This window comes from Elephantulus edwardii, unplaced genomic scaffold, assembly GCF_000299155.1.
Source record: "Elephantulus edwardii isolate Elephantulus edwardi_28Jun2011 unplaced genomic scaffold, EleEdw1.0 scaffold00063, whole genome shotgun sequence".
Taxonomy (NCBI): domain Eukaryota; kingdom Metazoa; phylum Chordata; class Mammalia; order Macroscelidea; family Macroscelididae; genus Elephantulus; species Elephantulus edwardii.
This window is the reverse complement of record NW_006399813.1, coordinates 15,419,344-15,433,794: the sequence shown is the minus strand read 5'-3', so window position 1 is coordinate 15,433,794 and position 14,451 is coordinate 15,419,344. Positions and strand designations below refer to the sequence as shown.

The window sequence follows — 14,451 nt, the reverse complement described above, 5'->3', positions numbered from 1 at the left end:
AGAAACCATGGCCAAGAAACTTTATGGAGATCCAGGGTTTAAAGATCAGATAGGATCACCAACTGCCCTGATTACCTGGACTGAGAGGTGTCCTGCAATGTAGTTTTTCAGCACTAAAACTATGAAAGTCCTGGGCAAATTACAATCACCTTAAGACCACACCAACTCTCTTTCCAATGGGGTTTTCATGAATTGGAGTTGACTGTATGATAGCTAACAACTATGATGAACAAACCATACAACTCTTCTATGCTTTATTTCTCTTATGCATAAAGGGAATTAACCTTTGCTCCAAGGTAGGTAAGAAATTCCTCTCTCTGTCATCACTAAATTCCATCATTTCAATACAAAATTATTGTTGTTGTTGTTATTGTTGTTGTTGTTGTGTACCGTTGAGTTGGAATTGACCCATAGCTGACACTCCAGTGGGTTTTCAAAGGCAATAAATCGCATGGGAGGAGAGTGCCCATCTTTCTCCAGAAAACCAGCTGGTGGATTCAAACCACATACATTTGGGTTGGCAATGTTATTATTTGCCACTAAGTACTAACAGTCAAGAGATCAGGAGACATTGCATTGCGCAAGTTCACTGTCAGGGACCTTCAAAAATACTTAAAAGTAATAATGTCAGCTTGAAGGCTAAGGTGCACCTGATTCTTTTCAATCACTTGCTATGCATCTGAGAGCAGGATAATGAATAAGGATGACAGCAGAAGAAGAATTGATGCCTTTGAGTTGTGATGTTGGAAAAGAGCACTGAATGTTCCATGGACTGCCAAAAGAACAAGCAGACATATGTTGGGAAAGTGCAGCCAGAGTACTCCTTGGAGGCAGAGATAGGGTTGCTTTTTTTTTCTTTTTTTGGCCCCTTAGTTAGTTGGGGTTAAAAAAAAAAAGTAAGTGAGGCTATTCCTTGGAAAGGGCCATCATGCTTGGAAAGGTGGAAGGTCAATGAAAGAGAGGAAGATCTTCAATAGAGATAGATAGACATGGTGACTGCAGCAACGGGATGGACTCATATGTGTCAGAAGTGATGACCGTGGCCCAGAATTGGACGGGTTTCGGGCTTGTTGTTCATAGGGTCACTATGAGTCTTACTTAACTCGACAGCACCTATCAACAACACACCAAAAACAGAACAAAAATGCTTCAGTGATTTCTTTGGAATCCAGGGTAAAACCCAGAAATGGCATGGGATTCGTGTGAAATAAAAGGTTCTAAATAAATTAGGAGCTTGTTGTCAATATTGAAAGATGCATTTATGAAAGGAAGGCTGATGTGAAATTTACATGTCACAATTCTGAGGCATAGTTGTGCTATGCAATACATGAGGTCATCATGAGTCAGAATTGACTCAAGAGCAGCTGAGGGCTGTGTGTATTTTCTAAATATAGAGGTAAGGTAAGGGCAAACATAAAGGGTGTAGTCAAGGTGTTGTGTTTCCAGAAAGAAATCAGTGCTGAGAAGTTCAGATATGTTGCAATGTTGGAATTCAGGTGACTATAAGGAGAGCATTTTCCCCCCTTAGAAACTAGGAACTCAACACCTTGAGAAAAATGTTCGATTTTCTGAAAGACTAGAGACTAAATGGGGTAGATATGGTTTTAAACATGAGGATGGAATACAGAGGAAAGAATAACAGAAAGGTCTAAGCTACTGGTTGTTGTGTACTGTAGAATTGGAACCAACCCATAGCAGACTCAGTGGGTCTTCAGAAGCAATAAATCACACAAGAGTTGATTGCCCATCTTTCTCCCATGAAGTGGTGGTGGAATCACCAGCACAATTCCTTACCTCTAAGCCACCAGGTGGAGCTCTGGTGTCCTAGTGGCAAGAAGCTGTGTTGTAATCCTGAAGGCAGGCAGTTCAAGGCCACCAGCTGCTCTGTGGGAGAAGAATGAACAATCTCCTCCCATGCGATTAACTGCCTCAGAAAACCAGCCAGAGGGTCACCTATGAGTCGGTTCTGACTCTATGGTACACAACACATACAACAAGCCATTAGAGTTCTACAAGCTACTGGAGGACAACCATATACAGAGGTGATATGGGGAACTGGAACTATGTACCTGAGACTTCTCAAACCCATATAGTTTGTACCCTAAAGTTTCCCTGGATTGCAGGTTAATAAACAGCTCATACAGAAGAAATGTGTGAAAGATAATAAAGTCAAAGCTGTGTGATGCTTTCTATAATCATGGTAACTATTTATGGAAGGCAGTCTGAGACCTAAATGATGATCAAAAAGAAACATCTCACTCCAGTAAGAGTCACAAAGTTTATCAGGGCAGCAAGGAATAGATGTTAGAGGATGTGGCAAGAAAGGAACTCTTACACATTGTTGGTGGGATTGTAAAATGGTGCAACCATTCTGGAAGGCAATTTGGTACTTCCTCAAAAAGCGGAACATAAATTCCATATGACCCAGCTACTCTACTACTTGGAATATACCTTGAGAAAATGAGAACTGAGGTACAAACTAAGATTTGTACACCAATGTTCATAGCAGCATTAAACAGCCCAAATGTCCAACCACAAACAGATGGATTGAGAAATTATGGTACCTTCACACAACAGAATACTATGCAGCATGCTGGAGCAATAACTTTGTTATTGCTATCCCTCCTTGTAGGGACCGGAGAACATTATGCTGAGTAAACTCAGTCCCACAAGGATAAATATTGTATAAGACTGTTATTGCAGAATGAGTATAAGGATCCAAGAGGGGTGGGAGAGGCTAGAAACAGAGGGATGAGGATGTGCAGGAAGGGGGAGATTAATCATGGGGTTGTACAATTTGGTGGGTGGGGGTGTGTGGGGGAAATTGAAAGAATTTGTTCAAATTTGTATTAGGATTTTGTAAATAAACTAGTGGGGTGGGGGGAAAGTTGGCATTCTAGTCGGGGAGGCTACTGAAGGGAAACTAGGGAATGTGCTTCACTGCCAGCAGAGGAACGCTGGTGGCGTGTGATTCCCAGACAGCTGTGCTGCTAACCTGAAGACTGCACCTCTCTTCCGGCAGTGCAAATCCACCCACCAGTGACTTCTCTGGGGAAAGATGGGAGATTTCCTCCAGTGGGATTTACAGCCTTAGAAATCCAACAAAGCCTCAGTTATGAGTCAGCTTCAGCAACAAACGAGGAAAAACTGAGAGGACTTATTAATATAAAAATAGCTGTGCAAGGTCCTATATGTGCATGGTACTAGTTGTGGTGTTGGAGAAGATTTCTGAATATCTCATGGACTGCCAAAAAGACAAACAGATCTGTCTTGGAGAAAGTGAAACCAGGTGCTCCTTGGACGGAAGATGATGAAACACTGTCTCACATACTTTGGGCATGTTGTTACCAGGAACCAGTCCTTGTAGGACATCATGCTTGGAAAGGTGGAGAGTTAGCATAATATAGGAAAACACACAACAAGAGTGCTGACATGGTGACTGTAATAATACACTCAAGTATGCTGGAGATGGTAAGGATGGCACAGGATAAGGTAAACTTCAGATCTGTTGTTCATAGGATTGCCATGAGTCACAGCAGACTTGATAGCACACAACAACATATTTGTATGGCTCTGTGTTAATGTTTGGTACTCCTGCCCTCCCCCCCCTTTTCAGAGGAGAAGTTAGATACTCTTAAATAAAATGCAATTACCATAAGAGAAAAATTTAAAAGTGGAGGAGGCTGGTGGGGAAAAGAAAATGAGAATGGAGGAAGAATATGATGTTTCACATTTTTTGCTTCATGGTGCTCTCATTGAATACAATAGTAATAACACATTGCTGTCAAGTCAGACTCATAGTGAACTTCCATTGAGTTTGCTGAGCTCTAATCTTTTTTTTTTCCTTTTTTTGCTGAGCTCTAATCTTAACTGGAGACTGTACATCTTTCTCCCACAATGCCACTGGTACATTCAAACTGCCAGAGATGCAAGGCCTTTCAATTAGCAAAGCAACATGCTAGGGACTCCACCAACAGAGCTTATCAGGGCAATACTGTTGTTGTTAAATGCCTTTAAGTCAACTGTAATTTATATTGTTGTTATGTGCCACCGAGTTGCTTGTGACTCATGGCGACCCTATTTACAACAGCGCTAAACTCTGCTCTGTCCTGTGCCAATCGTACTGTCTCCGACACACCCATCCCTATTACCCCAGTCATTGAATCAATCCACCTCATAGAGGGCCTTCCCCTCCTGCACTGTCCCTCCACCATACCAAGCATGATGTCCTTCTCCAAGGACCGGTCTCTCCTTACAACATGTCCCAAGTATGTTAGATGGAGCCTCAGAATTCTTGCCTTCAAGGAGCCACCCGGTTTAACCCTTTCCAGGATGAATCTGTTTGTTTTCCTAGCAGTCCATGGTACTCTGAATACTCTTCTCCAGCACCACAGCTCAAAGGCATCAATTCGTCTATCTTCCTTAGTCACTCTCCAACTCTCTGATGCATAACAAGTGATAGCAAAGACCATGGCATGTATCAGGCGCACCTTAGTCTCCAGAAAGAGACCATTGCTCTTCAGTACTTTGGAGAGGTCCCTAACAGCAGACTTTCCCATGGCAATATGTCTTTTAATTTCCTGGCTACTGGTGCCAAGAGTGTGGACTGTGGAGCCAAGCAAACTAAAGCTGTGAACAATCCCAATCTCTTTACCATCCATCCTGAAGCCAAGGAAGCTTCAGATATAAGCTATCAGATCAAGGGCTGGACAATGGGAGAGCGATGTTGAAGGGAGTGGGTAGAAGTGGATGGGTATCCTGGTGGATGGTGGAGCAGGGAGGTAAGTGGGTAAAGACACGTGTGCCAAAGGCAGGGACAACACTGATACTAATGGTTAACTCCACAATAAGGGATATATCTTTCACTTTTCTATAAAATGCTGGTCTGCCTGATACTTCTATAAATCTGAACATTCAGATTAAGACAGACTAGGAGGAAGGATTGGGCATCCACTTCTGAAATAGCAGGCCTCCGAAAACCTATGTACTGTATTCATAGCAACCCTATAAACAACAGATCTAAACCCTGATCTATCATGCCACATTCTTGTGATCTCCACTAAGCTTGAGCCCATTGTTACCGTCACTGTGCCAATCTATCTTTCAGAGGGTCTTCCTCTCCTTTACTGACCCTCCACCTTTCTTAGCATGACACCTTTTTCCAAGAATTGACTCCCTCCTGACAACATACCCAAAGTATATGAGTTTCACCATCCTTACCTCTAAGGAGTACGCTGGTTGCACTTTCACCAAGACAAAGCTTTTGGCGGTCCATGGAATATTCAGTACTCTCTGCCAAAGCCACCATTCAGAGTCACCATTCCTTCTTTGGTCTTCTTATTAACTGTCCGACTTTCAGATGTATACAAAGCAATTAAAAACATCATGGCTTGGCTCATACAGACCTTAGTTTTCAAATTAAAACGCTGGGCTTTTTAACATCTTGGAGAGTAGATTTGAAAGTAGATTTTCCCAGTGCAAAATATTTTTTTAAATTTCTTGATCCAAGTAAAATGAAATCACTGATAACTTTAATCTTCCCCCCCCCATATATCATGATGTTGCCTATTGGTCCAACAGTGAGGATTTTTCTTTTCTTAATGTTGAGATGTAATCCATATTGAAAGTACAGTCTTTAATTTTTTTTTTAAGGTCCAGGTGTGTTTTATTGACAATTTACACATATTTCTTTTTCCCCCCACGCTTTGTTCCCTTGAACATGCGGGCACTGAGCTTTCTAGAAGGGCAGTTCTGAGTGAGCAAGCCGAAAAGTCAGGACACACACGACTTTGGCAGATATGAGTGACTTTGGCAGGATGCAATCCTTCACGCTGAAATTCCATTGAGCATTTGAGGGGATGCATCGGAAGATGCAGCAGAAGCTTCTGTGGCCTCACATCTCAGTCCAGGCCTCCTCTCTGATTTATCCAACTCCATCTCAGTGTTTAGGGCCCTGGAGGGTAGCAAGATCAAGCCCACCCACCTCACTGGAGGCAAATCCATCCATGCCCTGTTACGCACACACCTGCTTCCACTGGCCCCACAGTTAATGAGAGTCAGCCTCATAAGAGTCTACTTTCTCTCTGACCCTCCCAGTATGTCTTCAGCTGGTTTGCTGTAATCGCTGAACACTGGGGGCTGCTTTCTCCGCTAGGCCCGAGTGCCATCTTTCTCAAATCTTCCCTAGATTATAACTGAGGCTACAAATTAACATAAACCAGCAATTGCTCCCAGCCAATTACAAGCTGCCCTTTCTTCTGCCAACCAATACCCCCCTCCCCCCACTCCTGAGACTGAAATGCCTCCAGGCCCCAAATTAGCAATTTTTGGTAGTGGGTTTAAGAAGGGTAGATAAAAAAGCAGACGGATATGCAAAGAATGAAAGCGTTTCATTTGGTAGAAAAATTGAAGATCTGAAGTGATTTTATTTTAGTCACTTATCTAAGCCAATCATGAAATTTCAGTGATTTCTGGGCTGGGGCAGAATGCAGGCTGTGGTGAGAACCAAGTGGGCATGCGGTCTCCCTGGGGTAGCTGCAGCAGCATTGACTGCCTGTTCAGCTGGTAGGTGATGTTCCGAGAGCAGGAGAGCTGGTAGGCAATGTCCTCTGCAGATTCCAACTTGCGCAGTTCAATCAGGTCGTCGCCCGCGGTGGCCAGTGAACTGGCGATCAGCTCCTCCACCCTTGCATCACCCTCGGTTGAAATGATGGCGGTCTTCTGCTGCTCGGCCTTTTCCACCACAAATCTGGCCTCTGCTTCCTGCTGAGCCACCTACCTGTTTGGCTTCTACTCCTTCTGTGAACTCCTTCCCGAAGGTCAGATGCGTCAAGGATCATCCAGGATGAGCCCAGAGGTGGCAACTCACTCTCTGAGGTCATCGCTCACCTGTCTGGAGACCAGCTCTCTTCTGTGTGATTAGTTGTCCAGCATCAAAGCGAACCACCACCCACTTGAGGATCTCTGTCGTGAGGGATGCCAGCACTCGCTCATTATAATCGTCCCTGATGCTGGTGTAGATTCGAGGCAGCTGGCTAGCAACAGGCCCGAAGAGGATCCGCAATATGATACTGACATTCTGTAAATCTTTGCTACCAGTAATCACTCTCACGGTACAGTTCTGTGCCCCGCATCTGCATTGTACTATCAGGCAGAGGACCAAGGCCAAAGAAAGAGCAAAGAATTCAAGGAATATCAACAGGTCCACAAAGGGAGTGAACAGCCTCAATTACCATGGAGTGCCCCTCCCTTCCCTCCTTGGAGGACCACCCACTTGACTAAACTACAATGGAATGTCCCTCTCTTCCCTCCCTAAAGACCTTCACTGTAAAACCTGCCCTGATCTACTACTGGGTGTGGCATTCCCTGGTTCGGCTCTCTGCCTATCTCTTTCTATGCAGACCAAGGAATCCCACCCTGGAGACCCCTTAATAAGCTCTTTGGCTTTCTTCAAGGCAGAGTTCACCACTCTTCTTTCTCACAATCGTTAAGGCCAAGTGGAACTTGCCAATGGACTCCAACATCTTGGCAGCCATGTCTTCTCCTGGATCTGGATTCTTAGGCCACTCACCCCAGGTTTCACTCTGACCCCCACATAGTGTTCGTTTTGTACAGCAAGTTCTTCAAATCTTCACTACTAGCGAGTAGGATTGTTTCATCTGCATACTGCAGATTGTTGAGTCTTCCTCCATCCTGGTTCTTCCTATAGTTCACCTCAAATTATTTGTTCAGCATACAGACTGAGTTAAGTATGGAAAAAACATACAACCCTGATGTACACCTTTCCTGAATTTAAATCATATAACGTTCTGTTGCTCTGTTTGGACAACTGCTTCTTGGTCTGTGTATAGGTTTCATATAAAGACAGTTAAATGTGCTGGGATACACACAGCCTTTGTATGTATACTCAATAAAATACAAATAAATACTTTCTGCTATCCTCTGCTTTCATTAAAAATCCACCTCACATCAGCAATGATATTCCTCACATCACAACCTCTTCTGAATGCAGCTTGAATTTCCAGAAGTTCCCAGAATAACAATCAGGTGGTTATTGTTGTGTGCCATTGAGTCTCCTGAGACATATAGTGACCCTATTTTGTACAACAGCTCTGAACCCTGCCTATCTTGAGCCAATTTCACTGTCTCTTACACACCTACACCCATCACTCCAGACACTAAGTCAAACCACCTTATCTGGGGTCTTCTCCTGTGCTGTCCCTTCACTGTTCCAAACATGATGTCCCTCTCTAAGGAATGGCCCCTTCTGGCAATATGCCCAAAGGATGTCAATCATAGTGTAGGGTAAACGAAGGCATAGCCGTGCTAGGCTCTGACACCCGAGCTGTGTGCATAGTTGGTCAATTCAAGAATAACAAGTGAAGAACCAGGCACAGAAGTCCTGGGAAAAAATCTGGCAATAAAAAGTTATTGTTTCAGTTTATGTAGGCAAAAGATGTTAGAATTTGAAATTTGAACTTGTCTGATTCACAGGTCTACGACATGACTTGTAGGTTATGTGAGTGGAAGAACACTGTGCTAGAAACCCAAAGCCAGCTGCATTGTCAGAGAGTTGATTCTGACTCACAACAACCCTGTAAGATAGAGTACAACTGCTCACAGGGTTTCTGAGGCTGTAAATGTTGATGTGTGCACACCACCACGTCCTTCTCCCACCAAGGTGATTTCAAACCACAGAGCTCTTGATAAAGCAGTTAAGCACTTTAACAACTGAACCACCAGGACAAGTTGGGCCGAATAATCACACATTTGATTAACACTTTTATGTAAACCATTTCAGCAACTCTTTTTATTAATTTGTGAGTCTGTGGCTGGGTTTCCCCCGCTCCCCCCCCCCCCCCACCCCCAGAATCCCTGTACAGGATGAATTGACAAAGTGACTAAAACAATGACCTCTAGCATGTGGGAGATCTTGAGGATGATGCAAGATAGGTCAAGGTTCAGAGCTGTTGTTCATAAGATCCCTATGACTCACAGTCGACTCAACAGCACACAACCACCACCCACCCAGGGTGTAGATGGAGGCTCTCAAACAATTGATTTAATATTTGTGTTTTTTTTTTTAAAAAAAACATGGATCCAAAGTAGGAGGGCAGGAGACTGGAGGGGAAAATGGCTTTTAAAAAGGTGCAATGGAGTCTTTGCTGATTCAACCTACCTAAAAACATGTCTAAAAAAATGATGAAGCTCGGAGTCCTAAAAATGTTTATCTGCAGTTATTAAATACTATTGTAGAAGAAAACATCTCTCTCACTATATATGTATATCCTCCTCCCTTTTTTAGTGAACTCAGAGCTGACAACGATTCAAATGCACGACTCTCTTGGGGTGCTGATTTCTACCTTGTGGCTGTTTCCTAGTGATGAGGGGACTGTGGCATGTGACTGCACTTTGACAAGACTGCTGATAGGGCTTTCCCCTAGAGAGGAAATAGTTCATTGGAGCTTTACTGCAAAAACCACCACAGGTAGGTGAACTGTTTTTATAATTGGCATTAGGAAAAAAGAAGGACCCGGGGGATTATTTTGCCCAGGGGAACCCCTCCCTGCTTATAACCTAATTTGTTGTGCATATGTGGACCAGATGGGTAGAATTAAAACTTCTAAGAGTTTGTGGTTAGATTCCTTTCAAATGTCTAGAGACTCAAGGAAATATGAGAAATCAAATTTCTCTCTCAAAGGCTCATCCTGTTACATATGTGAGCATTTGAAGTTCAACCTGTCTGAAAGTGAACTGTGGCTATAGGATGGAGTCTGTTTTCCTTTTCCTCCTTCTAGGGTGAGTACGAAGGCTCTGGAACTCTTGATTTAATATTTGTGTTCTTATAAACATGACTCTGAAGTAGAAAAATAGGGAACTGGAAGCTAATTAGCCATTAAAGGAGATACTTCTTTGCTAAACTTCTGTCCACCTTGAAAAGCTAATTTTTGGCGAGCTCTGGTGGCCTAGTGGCAGGAAACTGCACTGCAATTCCAGAGGTGAGTGGTTCAAATCCACCAGATGCTCTGCTGAAGAAGGAGGAACAATCGCCTCCTGAACCAGTCAGATCCAATTTGACGATACACATATTAAAAAAAAAGGAAAAAAGGAAAGCTGACTTTGCCAACCTTTCTGCAATAGTCATTAAAAGCACTTACACATCAGTGAAGACTAAAGAAGGTGCCCTAAGCAGAATGAAAGGTGATAGGGGAGAAAAGCTGTCATGTAGGCAAAGGAGGGTATCATATGTAAAGCGAAATATGTATCTAAGACCAACTCACGAAATATAAGAAATAATTAAAAGCATTCTCGGAAATTATTCTGTGGAAAAATGAATCCAACTAGTTTACTATCTTTTATATCTGTTGATTTGTCTTGAAAATTGGTATGACGCTAAACAGGGCATCTCTACACCTGGAATGTGGTGATGTTCCATTTGCTGAGATTGAAGAAAAGTTGAATGAGGTTAGAGACAGTCAACGGGAGAACAGCTAGGAGAACAAACAGGTTTGTCTTAGAGAAGGTTAAAGCAGGCTGCTCCTTGGAGGCAAGGATTCTGAAGCTTCATCTGACTTACTTTGGACAAGCTGCAAGGAGGGACCAGACCTTGGAGAGGAACGTCATGCTTGGGAGGGTGAAGGGACAGCGCAGGAGAGGAAGACCCTCTATGAGATGGATTGATTCAGTGACTAGGGTAATGAGTGTGCCTGAGACAATGAGATTGGCAAGGGACAGAGAGGAGTTTAGGGCTGTTGTACACACAGGGTTGCTATAAGTCGCAGGCGACTTGACAGCACATAACAACAATAACAATAAAATAGAAGAATGAGAGCAGATAGGATCAATTTCTTTAATGTCATGAAAAATATAGAGAAGGTAAAAAAGATTTCAGACCTCAGGATCACCTCTAGGTCAATGATTGTAAAAAAAGTCCATAAAAATATTAGGAATAGAAAACAACAGAAGAACTCATCTCAAGTCTCTTTCTTTCTAGCAATATATTGCAGAGCACGTTAGTGCACATAGTGGTAACATATATGATTAAAATGAAACAAAACTAAAAAAAAAAAAAACCCCAGAAGTTTTCAGATTAACTCAAAAGATAGTATATTTAGCTTTGGAAAAACAGTTAAACATTTAAAATTTACATCTTAATAGAATAATAGTAATTAAGAACACTTCCACAGTGCAACAATGAATGAATGAAAACCCCCCCCCCAAAAAAAAAGAACACTTCCAAAGAAATCCTAATGATAGGTCATTTTCTTAAAGCAAGGTCTGAATACACCCCGCATAAGAATCAATTATGATACTTCTTTAAAAAGCAGGTACCCAGGCTCCTCTGTTGTTGTTGAGGACCATTGAATTGGAACTGACCTGCAGCTCACCCTCCGTTTTCAGAGGCAGTTAACTGCACAGGAGGAGATTGCCCATCCTCCTTCTACAGAGCAGCTGGTGGATTTGACCCATATGCTTTTGATATCGCAGCGCAGCTTTTTACCACTAGGCCACCAGAGACCCCCACTGGACCTATTAAAATCTTCTGAAATGAGGCTCAAGAATATGTCTTTCTGGTAGACTTTCCAAGTGACTTTAGGACACTAATACTTGAAATCTATGTGGGGTCCTAGACTCTCTCTGGGTGTGGCTGCATAACACTAACTACACTTTCTCAAATGTTGGTGTGTCTAGTTTCTGGCAGATGCTCTGTGACCCAGGAACCAAAAGTATATTCTATGTGGCACTGTTTCTAAGAGTCGGTTAGTACTTTCCCAGCACAAGGGGGAATGCTGATGAATATGGCCTAGAACAGAACCTTTAAGGGAGTTTAATCTTTTTTCTTGGAATGCATCACCTTCTTACTCAAGAGTATAATGGTGTATTTGTAATAATCTACAGTACATGAATATATTGTTTATCTCAGAAGATTATCTCAAGATATTTTTATCTTTTTAAATTTTTATTTTACTTTATTATTTTTTGCACGTGTACCGTCAAATCAGACCTGACTGGTACAGGAGGAGATTGCCCCTTCTTTTCCAGCAGAGCATCTGGTGGATTTGAACCGCATACCTCTGGGATTGCAGTGCAGCTTCTTGCCATTAGGCCACCAGAGCTCCCCTAAGATCTTTTTTATCTTACTTACTATCCACTACCCTACCCAACTCCATCTCACAGTGACCCTCCATCTGATTTCTGAGGCTGTAAAATGTATGTGAGGAGACGACTGACCATTTTTCTCCTGCCACGTACCTGGTGGACTCAAACTGTCAACTTTTCGGTTACTATCCTTATTTTTTTTTGGTTACTATCCTTATATATTAGGCACTACACGACCAGAGTTCCTTAATTCCCTACACCGTATTTGTTATTTGTAGTAAAAGTCAAAGATTTCATTACCTTGTAACCTAAATTTTCAGAGGGACTATAAGAAACAGAATTTGCACATCACTTTACATCAGTTGAACTTCCACAGGAAGTTCTCAAATATAAAAAGAAAATATGTCTTTCTGTGCTATATATACTTAAAATATGACTGAAACATATAAATGCTATTGTTATAGACCATCAAGTTGCCTGGGACTCATATTGACCCCAAGCATAATAGCTCTGAGCCTTGCCCTATCTATCGCCAATCTCTTAGTCTCGGCCCCTATTACCCAAGTCACTGAGTCAATCCATCTCATCCAGAGTTTTCCTCTCCTGAATTGTCCCTCCAACCTGTCCTTCTCCAAGGACTGGTTCCTCCTTGCAACATTTCCCAAAGCACGTGAGATGGAGCTTCAAAATCTTTGCCTTCAGAGCAACTTGGATTTCATCTTTTCCAGGGCAGACCTGTTTGTTCTCTTAGCAATTAAATAATCTTCTCCAGCACCACAACTCAAAGACATAAATTTTTCTTCTGCCATCCCTATTCAGCTCTCTGATGCATAGCAAGTAATTGTGAAGACCATATCCTGGATCGGGCTCACCTTAGTCTCTAGACTGACAACTTTGTTCTTCATCACTCTGGAGAGTTGTTGAAAGCAGACTTTCCTAGTCCAATTTGTCTTTTGATTTTCAGGCCGCTGGTTCCAAAAGTGTTCATTGTGGACCCAAGCAAGGTGAAACTGTTAACAATCTCAATCTCTTCTCCATCTATCACGGTGCTGCCAATTGGCTCAGTGGTGAGAATCTTAAATAGCATATATAAATAAAACCATATTAATAATAAATGGAAAGTAATTTGACAAATAAGGAGCTCTAGAGGTCTAATGATGAGTGATAGGATACTATCTGTATACATACAAGGAAGCCTGTTACTACAAGTTATTCAAATAATAAGCACCAACAACTAACCCCCAAAGAGGAGGAAATTGAGAATTTCTATCAACTTCTGCGTTTGAAATGGACAGAACATGCAATCAAGATGCACTAGTAATAACTGGTGACTAGAATGCGAAAGTTGGGAACGAAGAAGAAGGATTGATATTTGGAATTATGGAGTTGGTGACAGAAATGAGACAGGCTGAAGACTGAATGATTGGATTTGTACAACCAAAGCTCTATTCATTGCAAATATCTTCTTTTAAAAAAACACAAACAGGGACACAAACATGGACTTCACCTGATAGACTACACAGGAATTAGATTGACTACATCTGTGGAAAAAAATTGTTGACAGTTCAATGCCTGCAGTCAAAACAAGGTGAGGTGCTGACCGTGACACAGACCATCAATTACTCACAAACAAGTTCAAATAGAAGCTGAAGAAAATGAAAATAACTCCACAAGAATAAAAATATGATCTTGACTCTATCCCATCTGAATTTAACTAACATCTCAGGAATAATAGGTTTGAGACACTAAACATTAATGATCGAACACTAGATGAGGAGTGTGACAGCACCAAGGATATTGTCCAGAAAGAAAGAAAAAGGTCCTTGTAAAGACAGGGGAGGAAGAAAAGACCAAACTGGATGTCAGAATAAACTCTGAAAATTGTACTAGATCATTGAAAAGTCAAAACAAAGGGGAGGGGAAATAAAAAAGAATTAAAAGAGTTAAGCAGATTTCAAAGGTCAGCTTGAGAAAACAAAACAAAGTATTATAGCAAAATATGCAAAGAGCTGGAGTAAGAAACAAAAGGGAAGAATTCACTAAGCATTTCTTACTCTGAAAGAACTGAAAAACAAAGTCAAGCCCCATGTTGCAATACTGAAGGATGATGTTGTGGGCAAAATCTTCCCCCCACCATGGGTAAAATCTTGAACAATCTAGAAAGCATCAAAAGGTGGAGGGAATATGCAGAGTCACTGTACCAAAATGAATTGGGCAACATGGGGCCATTTTAGAAAACAGAACATGATTAGGAACCAATGATGATGAAGGAAAAAGTTCAAGCCGCATGAAGGCATTGGCAAAAGATAAGGCTCCAGGAATTGATGGGATATCAATTGAAGTGTTTCAACA

The 14,451-nt window shown here is 42.0% G+C and overlaps 1 pseudogene; it reads right to left on the bottom strand.

Annotated features, from left to right (window-relative positions):
- Positions 1 to 6,450: 6,450 nt before the first annotated feature.
- LOC102858349 lies at positions 6,451 to 7,535 on the bottom strand (annotated as a pseudogene).
- Between the last annotated feature and the right edge of the window lie 6,916 nt (positions 7,536 to 14,451).